The sequence below is a fragment of the Schistocerca cancellata genome, chromosome 1, assembly GCF_023864275.1.
Source record: "Schistocerca cancellata isolate TAMUIC-IGC-003103 chromosome 1, iqSchCanc2.1, whole genome shotgun sequence".
In the NCBI taxonomy this organism is placed as follows: Eukaryota; Metazoa; Arthropoda; class Insecta; order Orthoptera; family Acrididae; genus Schistocerca; species Schistocerca cancellata.
This window is the reverse complement of record NC_064626.1, coordinates 480,417,732-480,431,783: the sequence shown is the minus strand read 5'-3', so window position 1 is coordinate 480,431,783 and position 14,052 is coordinate 480,417,732. Positions and strand designations below refer to the sequence as shown.

The window sequence follows — 14,052 nt, the reverse complement described above, 5'->3', positions numbered from 1 at the left end:
AGGCAAGGAAAAAAAGCAATGAGAAGGCAAGGAAAAGAAGGCAATGAGAAGGCAAGGAGAAGAAGTCAAGGAAAAGAGTAAGGAAGACAGTGAGGTGGAGAAGAACAAAGAAAGGAACCAACCAAAGGAAGGAAGAAACGAGAAGTGAAAATCCTAAAGGACCACAATTATAGGTCGTGGAACCGTCCGTCTCCGGACGCAGGCGCTAACTACCCCCGTGAGGGGAATGGACTCCTTTTAGTCGCCTCTTACGACATGCAGGAATACCTCGGGCCTATTCTAATCCCCGGACCCGCAGGGGGGACTACCCTCCATGTCGAAGAGTAAACTTCGAATCCCATTTGAACGCCGCTAGCTGCCAGGGCAGTGGAGAAGCCGTGAGGCCGCCCCACAGCAGCGACAGGCCGCCGCGAGCTACACCGGCGCGAGCTACACCTAGCCCAATGCTTGCATCGTCTAATCACTGCAGAATATTAACCCATTTCAGGCTGTGTTTTAATTAATTTTAGGTGGGCCTATCCCGGAGGTACTGCAATGCCGTGCCTACCCGCGACAGAGGTGGAGCAAGCCCCTAGCACTCCGTCATGAGCCAAAAATGAGTTTAATATTCTGGTCCTGCGATGCATGACGTATCAGATGTTAATCTTATAAGAACAGATACTTCACTTTTTTCTTTTTTTTAAATGCGCCTCCTACCTCCGCTATAGCCCTACCATTTCCTCTCCAAAAATGCCGCCATCCTCGAGCGTCGACGCAGCACGTGAAGCACGGTGCTGTGTGTAGCAAGACTTATTGCCATAAACCGAAAATAAAAGCGGAGGCATACTCTGCTACGCCTCAGGGGGCGACGACACACTACACAGAAAGACACCTCTCTGCAGGTGTGAAGCAAGTGATGAGTTTAAAAAACTAAAAAGGAAGAAATAAAAACAGAAATGAAGGAAAATTAAGAAAGAGTGATGGCAGCACACACAAATGTAAACGAAATTGGCGAGATAACCACATCGCCTAGAGAGTTAACGAAGGAATAATCCTCCAAGATTGATTACGTGTTTTCTAATTTTCCAATAATGTGCATACAAGGTTCAGACAATTTCCATGTTAGCAATTGCCAGAGTATCAGTATCATAGAACAGTCTACTCGAGTGATGCCCAGAAGGCCAATGTCAAATCTTGGGTATAGGCAAGGCAAGGGTGGTTTGAGAGTCAGAGTGACAAAGGTCCAGGGGTAAACTCAGGTAATTCCTGGACGAGGTGCGTTAGTCAACTCGGAACACCTTTTGATAACCATGACCCATTGCAACTTTCAGAAATCTTGCAAAGGTAATGGTATATTTCCGGTCAGATTCCGCCAGGCGATGCTGACTCCAAAGGTAGTCCATGAAAGAGACAGCATCGGTGAGGGAAAGGTCATAGATCGTGAAAATGATGTGGCCCAGGAGCCACACCATTGAGTTACATCGTGTTCGGGGGTTGGTCTGAATATAAGGGGTAAGGAACCAGTCGATTGACACATTGTCTGGTGTCGTCCAACCGATCAGCGCCAATAGCACTCGTGCAAGGTCCCACACTTCTGTGACGTGAGGACATAAGAGACGATGCTCTCTGGTGTCTACGTCACCACATGGGCCGCAAGCAGCCGAGGGCCGTAGGCGGATGGCCGCCAGACGATGATTAGTGGGTATTAAATTGTTTATGACTCGATACCATAGCGCTGAAACTTCCGTGGGAAGGGCGGGGTTGTTGATATTAGCCCAAGCTTGGTGCCAGATGACCGACGGTCGTCAGTCCTCCAATTTATGCTGTGCGGCCTGGCCTCGAAGTGCCTGGTAAAGGCGCTTCGACGTGCGCGCCTTGTCAGTGGCCACTGTTAGGACATAACTTTGGTTGAGGTAACAGTCCTTGACTGTCGTCATCTGGAACGGAATATGTGTCAAACATACTGGTGCACACGCCGATTGTGGGCGATAACGGTCGAAAAGAATCGCTGTTGTCCCACCTGGGTCAGTTTCACGCAAAGTGGCGATACGGTGAAGCAGGAGGGCCGCACATTTGCGGGGAAAGTCAATGAGTCCAAGGCCACCATCAACCTTTGGCAGTGTACAAGTCTGCGCATCAACTTTGAACAGTGCATGCCGCCATAAGAGCCAATATATTGTTTGTGAGATGGCTCTGCCGGTTTGTTTCGGTAGCGTAAGGAGTTGTGCTACATACCATGCCTGTGATAGGATGTAAGTATTAATCAGTTGGATTCGTTGATGGAGGTCGAGCCGTCGATCAGCGTGACTCACGCAAAGTCCTCTGATGCGCGTGAGAAGCCGCCTCCACGTGAGTGTTAACATGCGCTGCGGACAGGCAGTCACCTCAAGGCCCAAGATACGTTGTTCCCCCACAACTCGGTACCATGGGCGTTCGATGGTCAATGATCGTGGTCCGATCGGGATCAGCACCGTTTTGTTGGAATTTAACATGGCACCGGATGCTCATTCATAAACGTTGAGAACTCGGCGAACTGAATCGATGTCCCTGGCGTTTGCGACGAACACACCGACGTCATCCGCGTATGCCGCACTGCGGAAGGTGACGCCAGGGAGAGCGACACCATCGACCATCCGTCCAATGTCACGCAGCAAGGGGTCCAGCGCTAAAGCGAACAAATACATTGACAAGGGACTTCCTTGTCGAACTGATCGTCTGATGGGAATGGGTCGTCATCAGCAGCCGTTCACCACGATTGTGCAATTTGCTCCATCCAAGAAGTGTCGGATGATTCTTATGAAGCGCTCCCCAAAACCCATCCGCGACATGACGACCAGCAGGTAAGGGTGGGAGACCCTGTCAAAGGCACCGGCGAAATGTAAGGAAAGAATTGCAGCCGGGGTTCGAGTGTCGGCGGTGAGTAAGACAGCATCATGGTATATCGAAGCGGCGGTGAAGATGGATCGATTCGAAACGCCACATGATTGAGTGGGGCAAAGTACCTTATTCATTACCTGTTTGAGACGAGAAGCCACGCTTCGTGCCACCAACTTATAATCAGTGTTAAGAACGGTGATAGGACGCAGGTCTTTAGCTCGACAGTGACCAGTGACCTTTGGAATAAGGGCAATACGTCCAGCTAGAAATTCGGCGGGTAGTTTTCAACCAGCAAAAATCTCCTCGCACATTTTGCAGAAGCGGTCTACTAACAGGTCCCAAAATTGTTGGTAGAATTCATAAGGGAGACCGTCGGGGCCAGGTGATTTGTGTCCCGGACAGGCACGGAGGACAGATGTGAGGTCAGCGAGTGTGAGTGGCTCGGTTAAACAGTCGCGGTCTCGACGATCCAATGAAGTTGGGACCCCACCGAGAAGTGCTCGTTGGGCGGCGACGTCTACCGCAACATCCTGGAAGAGGTGTGTATAATTGTCTGTTAGGTGTTTGAGGACTTCACGGTAGTCTGTGAGGCGCGTACCATCGTCTGAAGGCGCAGAATGATGTTGTTCTTTGCTTGATTCCTTTCGGAGGCAAGGTGATAAATGGATGGCCACTCGCCCTCAATCAGGGATGCAGAACGGCACCTCACCACCATCCCCTCGGCCTTCTCCCGAGAGAAGCGAAGGATTGTCGCTTTAATTTTGTTGAGGCGCATGCGTAGCTGATCATACCTGTCAACAGGAAGGGTTAGTGCATCATTTAGACATTGTTGATAGAAGTCTAATGTGCTACGCTTCCGGAGTGCGACTTCGCGACTATGTTGCTGGATAACACGTCGCAGCCGTGGCTTCGCACAGCGGAGCCACCAAACCACAGTGGTAGGGTACTTCGAAGCAGTAGCGATGCAATCCCGCCATGTTCTCGTGACAAAAGTGCGAAGTTCGGGCGTTGGGAGATGAAGTGTATTCATCTTCCAATAGGTGCCCCGAGGAACTGGGGTTGGACCGGTGATATGCAAGGAGCAAGAGTATGAACAGTGGTCACTAAAGGCTACGGGAATGACTTGGACGGCACAAAGGGCAGGAATCAAAGCAGCAGAGACATAAACACGGTCAATACGGCTTGCCCCAGTGGGATATATGTGAGTAAATTGTGTGTAGGCGGGATGAAAGTGGCGCCACGTATCATTTAAGGTCAGCCGCCCGAAGGAGTGAAGCGAGTGCTTCACACCTCATAGGCGTTGGGACCTGATCAACATCGGCTACCACACAGTTAAAATCTCCGCCAAATACGATAGGACGACGAGCTGTCAGGAAAGGGGTGATATCTGATGTAAAAAGTGTTGTTCTGTCATTCCTGTGATTAGCTCCTGAAGGAGCATAGACATTAATAAAAAGTACATCTCGAATGATACATGCAAGAACGCGACCATTGGGTAGTTTTGTAATATCGGATGGAGTTAACTCTGATCTGTGTAGAAAAGCAGTGCCCCGCCTGGCGGCAGGGTCGATGTTATATAGTGCCTCATAACCAACCAGGTCAGAGAGAAAGGGGGCATAAACCTCCTGGAGAAAAACCACATCAAATGCACCAAGGCGGGGAAAGTCCTTCAGAGAGCGTAGTTTTACTGGGTTGGAGATGGAGTTGATATTTACTGTTAAAAGGGAGAGGGCTCCCGGCTGACTCAATTGCAGGCATGAGAAAGCAACACAGAGGAAGTAACGTCAGATAGAGTCATGGTCGTATGGAAGCAGGTGTGGAAAAATCGAAACTGTAACCCTGCTACATCACCCCGGATGTTAGAGGCAAATACCAGGCAGCTCATGTGGGAACGAGCCCACTCAATCACGCATTTCATCGTCTTCGTCGTCAGCCCAGTTCAGTCCTCCCCCATCGGCGGGATAGTCCGAACCAGGTGGCGCAGACGGTTCAGTCGCAGCGGAAAGTGAGAGGGTGCGAGTGCGCTGCAGCGGCTGTTCGCTACCCTGTTCATTTTTACGTTTTGCGGGGATCGCTCCCCGATCTCGTGATGAACTAAGAAGAGCCACTAATTGCCAAGCAGTTTTCCGCATACCGTCCGAGCGGTCAGCGGAAACAGAGCGTGTAACTGATGAGGCCTGAGATTCAGCCTCACTGCTGCTCTCAGGAGGGGGACGTATGACGCCCCCCTCCTCCGCCTGCTGTTCTTGGTTCGCCTTCTTGCGCCTATGACGACGCCGGGGGGACTTAGCGTCATCTGCCGGTAGGGGCGGGGTAGGATGAACTACCTCCATCTGTTCTACAGCGACAACATCACTTGCCACAGCAGGCGCACTAGTCGCCGACGGCGGTACTGCCGCTACGGGCGTCTGGTCCGGGACAATCTCAATAGTGCTGTTAACTGATGCACTGGGTACCGGTTGCACCTCTCCTGACGGACGCGGAGTCGATTCGTCAGTTCTCTCAGCGGTTCGGTGGGCAGCACCCGCCACTATCTCGCTGAGAAGAGGCACAAGGTTGTCACCATCAGTGCGTTCCCGTGGCAGTTGCACAGGGCGCCTGCGCGGGCATTTCACGCGTAGATGCTCCGTAGTTTGACAGAGGGAGCATGTCTGTGGTTCCCCTATATAGGTAACCTGGGCCCTTGTACTCCCAATATTTAAATATGACGGTATCTGCTGGCGAAGGTCCATACGAACACTACGGACTCCGCTGTTGCCCTGGAAACGGTAGGCACTGCCCCACTTTTCATTCGGGATGCTAAGCACCTTGCCATACCGCGACAGGACACGGCCGATTACTTCCTTGGGACACTCAGGGGGTACGTTAAATACCCGCACAGTCCGTATCCCAAAGCCAGATGGCACTATGTGCACTGTGCCAGGCCATACTTTTCGTATTTCTCCTGGTCGAGAAATTTCACAAATAACGAAAATAAGACGAAATCCAGTTGGAAGGTGTCGACGTCATATTCCGATACTTGCAAATCGCCAAATATCCATTCTTTTTTTTCAAACGCCGTTGGCGGTCTCGCCGCTCTGCCGAATACGCATTGAATACTGTTCGACCGTTTCGACATAGTTACCGCAAAAATATCAACGCCGGAAAAAACAAGAACGAACGAGAACGACCACGAAACGCGACTCGCGATCCACTGCAGAGCACAACGGACGGCTCCGACCGCGGGGTGCCTCTCAGCCAAAAGGCCGAGAAGTGAAAAGGAAAAACCGAAGTGGCAGGGCCTAAATGCTCGCAGCGTGTGCACTCCACATGTGGGAGTGACACACGGTGCTACAGGCCGATATGGCAACAAGCGACCGTCGAAATCATCGCAAAAGCAAGTGCCGGAAGGAACGACAATTCACGAGAGCAATCGTCAGCAGCCCAGTACTACCCTCCATGTCGAAGAGTAAACTGCGAGTCCCATTTGAACGCCGCTAGCTGCCAATGCAGTGGAGAAGCCGAGAGGCCGCCCCACAGCAGCGCCAGGCCGGCGCGAGCTACACCGGCGCGAGCTACACCTAGCCGAATGCTTCCATCGTCAACCGCCTACTGCATATGTGTGTTTACACACACGTATTCTGCGTGCGTGCGGCGGCGACGACGTTCGCGAGAAGCTAAGGATATAATTGCAAAAAATTTAAATAAAATTATCTGTGGCCGGACCATAAGAGACGCCAACGAGGCATCTGAAGGCACTGTTCTGTGCCCCCATAAATTACCAGCCTAGTGTAATGCGGCTGATCCTTCCAAAACCCAGGCGATCATTGTAGGCAAAACCACTCCCTCCTTCCGCCTCCTTGATTTCTATCTCACCGTTTATGGCCGTCCCATCGCTCTCACCCCCACCCTTAAGTACCTTGGCGTCACCCTCGACCGTCGCCTCTCCTGGACTCCCCATCTCCAGACAATCCAAGCCAAGGCACGTTCCCGACTCCGTCTCCTCAAGCTCCTTTCCGGCCGAACGTGGGGTCTGGACCCCTCCACCATCCTCCACACCTATAAGTCCCTCATCCGCCCTATCCTCTGTTACGCCCATCCCGCCTGGATCTCCGCCCCCCCTTCCTTTTATAAATCCCTCCAAATCCTTGAACGCCATGCTCTCCGCCTTGCCTATCGCATCAGTCTCCCTTCCCCCACGCGGATCCTGTATGACCTTATCCCCTTCCCCCACCTCCTCCTCTTCCTCGAAAGGATACGAATCCTATACACCTCCCGTAAACTCGATCCTCCTCACCCGCTCGTCTCCCCGATCCTCTCCCACCCCCGCCCGCTGCCGCGCCTGTACTCCCATGTCCCACCTGGTCTCCATCTCTCCACCCTCCATACCCTCTCCCAAGGTGGCTTCCGCCAGCTCCCCCTCCCTGATGATGTCCTCCTCCCCTGCATCTACCCCTCCTATCAACTTTGATCCTTCCCCCCCCTCCTGTGTCCTTTCCTTTCGGCACCCTCCCTCCCCCCCTTTCCCTTCCCTTCTCTTTCCTTTCCCCCTCCCTCCTACCCTCTCCTCCGGGCTTCCCCTCCCCCTTCCTCCCTCCCCCTCTCTCCTTTGCCCATGGCATCTCTGCTCTCCCCTCTCCCATCTCCCCTTCCTCCTCCTCCACCCCCCTCTTGGCAGGTCCCCGGACTCGTACACGCTCAGTGAACATTCGCGCGCCGGAGACCATCGCCACCAGTGTTCAGTGTGTGTGCCTCGTTTTGTGTTTCGTGCAGTTCCGACTCAACTGTTCACATGTGCCGTCGCCGTTCGCCGTGTTTTGTGCGCCATGTTTCCAAGTGTTAGTGTTTTTTCGTCCAACGTGAACGGCTTCTTGTCTCTTGTTTTTTTTTTTTTTTTTGTATCTCCATGTTTTTGCCCGCCGTCTTTTTTGTATGTCACCGCTCTATCATGTTTATTGTGCAACTAAAGGCTGAAGAGCAGCGTACCATGCTGCTGCCAGCCCACCTGTATAGGTGTTTAAATAACAATAAAGGAAAAAAAAAAAAAAATGCGGCTGCAAGAGCGGTCCGGCTAAAGGCAAAAAAAAAAAAATGCTTACGATAATCTTTAATTACAGCAATACATGGTGTGTAAGCAGATAACTACTGGGCACATCGACAACTACGACAAGTTTTGCTACCAGCGGAATATCTGATCACTGCAGAATATTAACCCATTTGAGGCTGTGTTTTAAGTAATTTTAGGTGGGCCGATCCCGGCGGTACTGCAATGCCGGGCCAACTCGCGACAGAGGTGGAGCAAGCCCCTAGCACTCCGTCATGAGCAAAAAATGAGTTTAATATTCTGGTCCTGCGATGCAGGACGTGTCAGATATTAAGCTGATAAGAACAGATTTTTTAGTCATTGAGGTAATACTTGGAAAGGTACTTAGGAAAGGTTCACATTCGGTAGGGATTGGAAACAGCCGCGAAGGCGTGCTCAACGGGCGCCTGCCATTCACCTGAGCGTCACACTTCAGGCGAACGTAACTAAGAATTATCTCAGGAATATAAGATCTTGGTGTGTCCCAGAGAATTGTTCTGGCCAAGATGGAGAGTGTCATAAGCTTGTGTTCAACCCCGGTGGAAGTCCAGACGTTGCTGGCCGGGGGAAAAAGAAAGGAAAGCGAGCAGAGTGAAGGGTCATATGCCTGGGATCATATGCCACTACCACTGTGCCGCCGGTGTGTACAGCGAAGGCTGGACACACACGAGACCGGTCTGCATCTGCCGCGCTCCAGATCGCCACCGCTAGATCGAGCAGGGGGCAGATGGGGCCTGAGCATCTCGCAACCCTCAGTCAAAATCGGGAGAAAACGAGGGAGTATTCAATGCAGGGCGAGTCCGGTAGTAGCACCAGCAGTTGCTGCCCTCACAGCAAGGCTGGCCACGTTCCGGAGCCGTCACTGCAGCTTCGTCATAATCGGGCATTAGGAGTCCAATGACTAAAGGAAATACATCGCATATCAGTGTGTTATGACCTTGACCCAGCATTAAGCTGATATGAACAGATTTTTTTAGTCATTGAGGTAATACTTGGAAAGGAACGTAGGAAAGGTTCACATTCGGTAAGGATGAGAAACGGCCACGAAGGTGTTGCTCTACGGCGGCTGCAGGAAGAAGGAGCACCGGAGTACCACACTTCGGGCGGACGTATCTAAGAATTATCTAGGAAATATAAGATCTTGGTGTGACCCAGAGAATTGTTCTGGCCAAGATGGAAGTGTCATAATCTTGTGTTAAGCCCCGGTGGAAGCAGCTGAGATTCAGAAGCTGTACCGCGCGGACCGGCGCAAGGCGATGCAGCGCGTCCTTGGCGAGACGTCGCCGTACTGCCAAATCGATGGCAACGTGATCACGGAGCCGCTGATCACCGCCACAGAGGTGCAACAGCGGCTCCAGTAGGCGAGCAATACTGCTCCTGGGGCAGACGCAGTCACGTACTCGGACTTGCGACGTGAGGATCCTGGCTGCCATGTGCTAGCTAAGATCTTCTCGCGCTGCTGGAATGAGCGGAAGTCTCCGGTGCAGTGGAAAGTATCCACTACCGTCCTCATCCACAAAAAATGGGACGTCTCGGACGTGACGAACTGGCGGCCTTTAGCATTGAGCTCCACCATCTCTAAGCTCTTTGCTGCAATCGTTGCGGATCGTACTACCCTCTGGGCAGCATGTTTGAACCTGCTCTCCCCAGAACAGAAGGGTTTCCGCACTTTTGAAGGCTGCTATGAGCACAACTTCATTGTACAGATGGCGATTGATGATGCAGGGCGCAGGGGAGGCCAAGTATGCTTTGCTTGGCTTGATCTGGCGAATGCTTTCGGTTCAGTGCCTCAAGCTCACCTCCTTGACGTGGCTCCAGCGCTCAGTAAACCCTTTAGATGGGGTGAAGATAACACGGGAAGGGCCGTCCATGCATGACGTTAAAAGGCTAGCCCTTAACTGGGTGCAATCCTCACTGAACCGCACTGGCCCACCGTGATTTATCAAAAGCGGTGGGTGAGACATGGTCGGCCATGATCCCCCAGTACGTGTGGAGGTCCTCCAGGGAACGTAACTCGGGTTTGAGTGCCGCACCGTCTCGATGATGTCAAACTCCACATTATAAGACCCGGGCCATACCATCATTTTTTTATCGCATCATCACTCTCATAATACCTCCAGGCTGTGGAACGGTGAGTGTTGTCGTTTCAAGGAAGGACGTTAAACTCCTGTCAAGGTAGGATGTTAAACGCCCCCAACCCAAGGCGAAAGCGAAGGGTGCGTGGCACAGGGGGAGCTGTGTCTGAGGGACTGACAATCTGTCCCTCCCTCAATTCGCAGGGCACAGGAACAGCTGGTGCTCTGCATGCTGGCGACCTCGTTTGTCGGCGTGGGACCTCGGCGCGAGTCGGCAAGTGCGCTTCGCCGCGCCCGTGGGTAACCGGGGCGTGTTCTGCCAAACCCAGGGGGTGGTGACATCGCCTGGGCCAGGTCAACTGGGTCCAGACTGTCGAACGACTGGGTGACCGGCCCGCCACCTGAGTAGGAGCGTGCCCTTGGCCTGCAGGTGGGAGCTCGGGCTAGTAGGCGGCGAAGGACGAGAAGTGCATCCGCTTCTCCCCTGGGGGGGGGGTGCACTTGCCGATGAACACTGGGAGAAATCGTCGGTGACGAGGCCACTGAAGGGGACCAGGGCACTGGCAACGGTGTGCTGAACTCGGCAGCTCAGGGATGCCATTGACCTAGGGACGAGGTTGGTGGGCGAGCTGCATCTTAGTCCTCCCCCCCCCCCCCATGACAGAGGAGCCGGTCCGGGGTAAGAGGCGGGCTTCCAACCCCTTTTTCGCTTGTCTAACAATGATGGCCACTGAAGAGACAAGCGACCTAAGTGCGCCCATAAGGGCTTCGATGCTATCTGATCACTCGCCACAGGACGGCCTGGGTCAGACGACGGAAGAGAGCAATCTAGAGAGACATATGAGGATTACCCAGTTTTTAGACCAAAATGTCAAAAACGGGAAAATCAGTCAGTCTGCAGTGCAGGCAATTAAAAATGAATGGCGGCATGGGCGATAGCCAATGCAAAGTTAGAAGGGAGAATTGAGGAGCTGGAAAGGGAGAATGGATGGCTTAGGAAACAACCAGGGAAGACATGGGCCGGCGTCGCAGCACAGGCTGCACCAAAGGCCCAAACAACTAAAGTGACTATTGCAAAGGTCTCTAAACGACCGGAGACTGCAGTCTTCTTAAGACCGTTACCCGGCCAGGACATTAAGAAGGTACAGGAAGTTTTTGCCACCACCGTAAACCCCCTAAGAGAAAAGATTAGGATTAACAAGGTAAAAGTAATAAAAAATGTAGTTATTGTAGATGTAGCCACAGAGGATGACAAAAACAAGCTTTTAGGAAACCAAACGTTATGTGAGTCAGTTAAATGTGAACCCCCCCAAAAGCGAAATCCACTTGTCATCCTGTATGACATCCCAAAATCAATGACGGATGAGGACCTATGTGAGACCCTATATCAACAAAACTTTGAGGACTCAGATATAAGCATGGAAACTTTTCTAAAAGATTTTAATCTCAGATTTAAGACGGGACCTAGGGACAGAGATGTAGTTCATCATGTTGCTGAAGTTACAGGGGGATTATGGAGGAAACTAACAGCTATGGGCAGGGTGTACATAGGTTTTCACGCCATAAACGTGAAAGACTACCTAATCGTACCCCGCTGCCACAACTGTGGGGACATTGATCATATACATAAATATTGCAGTAGGAAGCCGGCTTGCTCCAGGTGCGGAGAGGAGAACCATGTAAGAAAGGAATGTAGGAAATCCGCTGTTTGCATACCATGGACACAAAGGGGCAAAAAGACCTGTGGCACAACCGGGAGGAACTGCCCAACATATAAGTTACTCGAACAATGCCTAATCTCTAAAACAGATTATGGCTAATGGCAACAACAAAACCGGATCAAGCAAAAGACAGTCTCCAAGTAAGAAGAAAAGGGATGCGGAAAGAGCTGAGAAATTCAAAGAACTCTTAAAATCGCTCCAGGAGACAAAGAAAAAGGAGACAATTATGGTTGATTCAAGCATCCAAACTGAACCAGAAATAGAGATTGAAGAAGTAGAAGAAATGGCTGATTCAGACAATTTGACAGAGCCCAAGACTGGTTCATCTGAGTGTCAACTCAACACTCAACCCAGAAGCAGTAAGCTTCGTCACCAATCAAGAAAAAACTAGCCTGCAACAGGTAATCATGGTTGACCTACGCATACAGACGGAGCCAGAAGAGGAAACAGAAGAGTCTGCAACCGGCAGAGAGTAATAGCATTGTTCCAGTTCAAAAAGGATCTCTCCAAACTGTTGTCCAAGACAATACAATCACGAGTACAATGCAGTTGGAAGCATTTCCGAGAGCCCCAGATCCGGATCCTAGAACGATCTACCCGAACTTGGATCTTCCTATGGAACTTTCACGCTTGGAGCAGCCGGCTGTCCTCACCATGGCGCTCAGGCACGTCGTACGTATAGGGCATAAATATGGCAGAAAGGTCACCTCAACAATGGAGGCTGTGGACAGGATACAGTTAAAGTCAATGAATCTTCCCACAGATTTCGGAGCTCTGCGTGACTTGCTCAGAAGGGTTTTCGAGAGAAGAGGAGAGGAATTCAACATGCAAGAGATCTACGTGCAATCTGTCCTTTCAAATGGCCGAATTGCTTCAGATTATAACAAACCATGGCCTGATTGCAATTTCCACACTTGCTTCCCATAACATCTGAAATTGTAATAGGACAAATAAACACCCATAATAGTTGGCTGGTCATGCAGGAGCTTAGAAAAGTAGTGGAGGAGAGTAGACTGGATGTAGTCTGTCTGCAGGAACCATACTCCCGGGCGGAGCTGATCTCCATGTCTACCACTTGGCAGATAATCTCTACCGGAGAAGAGCCGAAGGCAGTCTTAATAGTCACAAACAAGGCCCTAAGGGCCACTAGACTAACACAGCTATCAAACAGTCACTGCAATGTAGTAGAACTACAAACACCGGTAGGATTAATACACCTCGTTAACATGTATTTCCAATATGGAGGAAATTTTGAAGATTTCTCGGACCACCTTGCGAGAACCATCACGGCGCTACGCGGGCGCAGGGTTATTGTTACGGCAGACATCAATGCCAAGTCCCCTATGTGGTACAGCGGCACAAAGGATGCTGATGGTGAGAAGGCTGAAGAACTAATCATGGCTTCCCAACTTGTAGTGGCAAACAAACCTGGTAATCCCCCACCTACAGAGGAGGCGGAGGGCAGGCGACAAACATTGATGTCACCCTGGCAACAGCCAACGCCATCAGTATCATTGAAGGTTGGAAGGTTATCGAACACGCCACTACAAGTGATCACAACCTAATTACCTTCTGCCTCAGAGAAGAAGGGTGCTGCTGGGACCTGGGATGGGATATCCAACTCAATTACAATAAAACCGACTGGGACTGCCTGGCTCAGGAGTGTGACATTCCGCCATTGCCGGAAGGTGACCTGGATATAGATAGGTATGCCGAAGAGCTGGTAGGGTTTATAGTCAGCGCGGTCAAGGCCGCTGTGCCAACCAGGAGGAGAGCAGTGGCGGCTTCCCCATCGCCATGGTCTGCCGATCTTGAACGTATGCATCAATCTGTGAGACGGGCGAGGAGGTACTACCAGCGAAGTGCCGTCTGGCAAGAAAAACAGTTCTGGCTGCAGCAGTACAGGGAAGAAAAATATTCCAAAAAGAAGTAAAGCAGGTAAGAATGAGAAGTTGGGAGAGGTATGTTTTGAACCCGCTAGCCACTGACCCTTGGGGAATACCATACAAACTGGTCAGGGAAAAAAATCAGGTCCCCTGCGGTCCTCTCGACGATCAGAGACGGAGGCAGAATGACAGAGCCGTGGCAGGAAACTGCTGAAGTTCTCCTGCGCACTCTGCTGCCAGATGACGAGGAAAATGAGGAGGATGAACTCCAACAACAAATTCGCAGGGAGGATCTAAATGAATACACCAACAACACCATGATGTACCCCTTCTCAGAGGAAGAAGTGGCTGCACAAATCAAATAATTGAAAAAGGGCAATGCACCAGGGCCAGACGGCATAGTCGCGGAGGTGGTGCAGTTTCTCGCCCCTTGGCTAGTTGCGTCTCTCACG

The 14,052-nt window shown here is 51.4% G+C and overlaps 1 non-coding gene and 1 pseudogene across 1 annotated transcript; both read right to left on the bottom strand.

Moving 5' to 3' along the window:
* Positions 1-504: 504 nt before the first annotated feature.
* On the bottom strand, positions 505-690 carry LOC126096438 (U2 spliceosomal RNA). The gene has a single exon (XR_007522053.1). It is a non-coding gene; the product is annotated as a U2 spliceosomal RNA (small nuclear RNA).
* Positions 691-8,074: 7,384 nt separating this feature from the next.
* LOC126096416 (U2 spliceosomal RNA) lies at positions 8,075-8,249 on the bottom strand (annotated as a pseudogene).
* Positions 8,250-14,052: the final 5,803 nt, after the last annotated feature.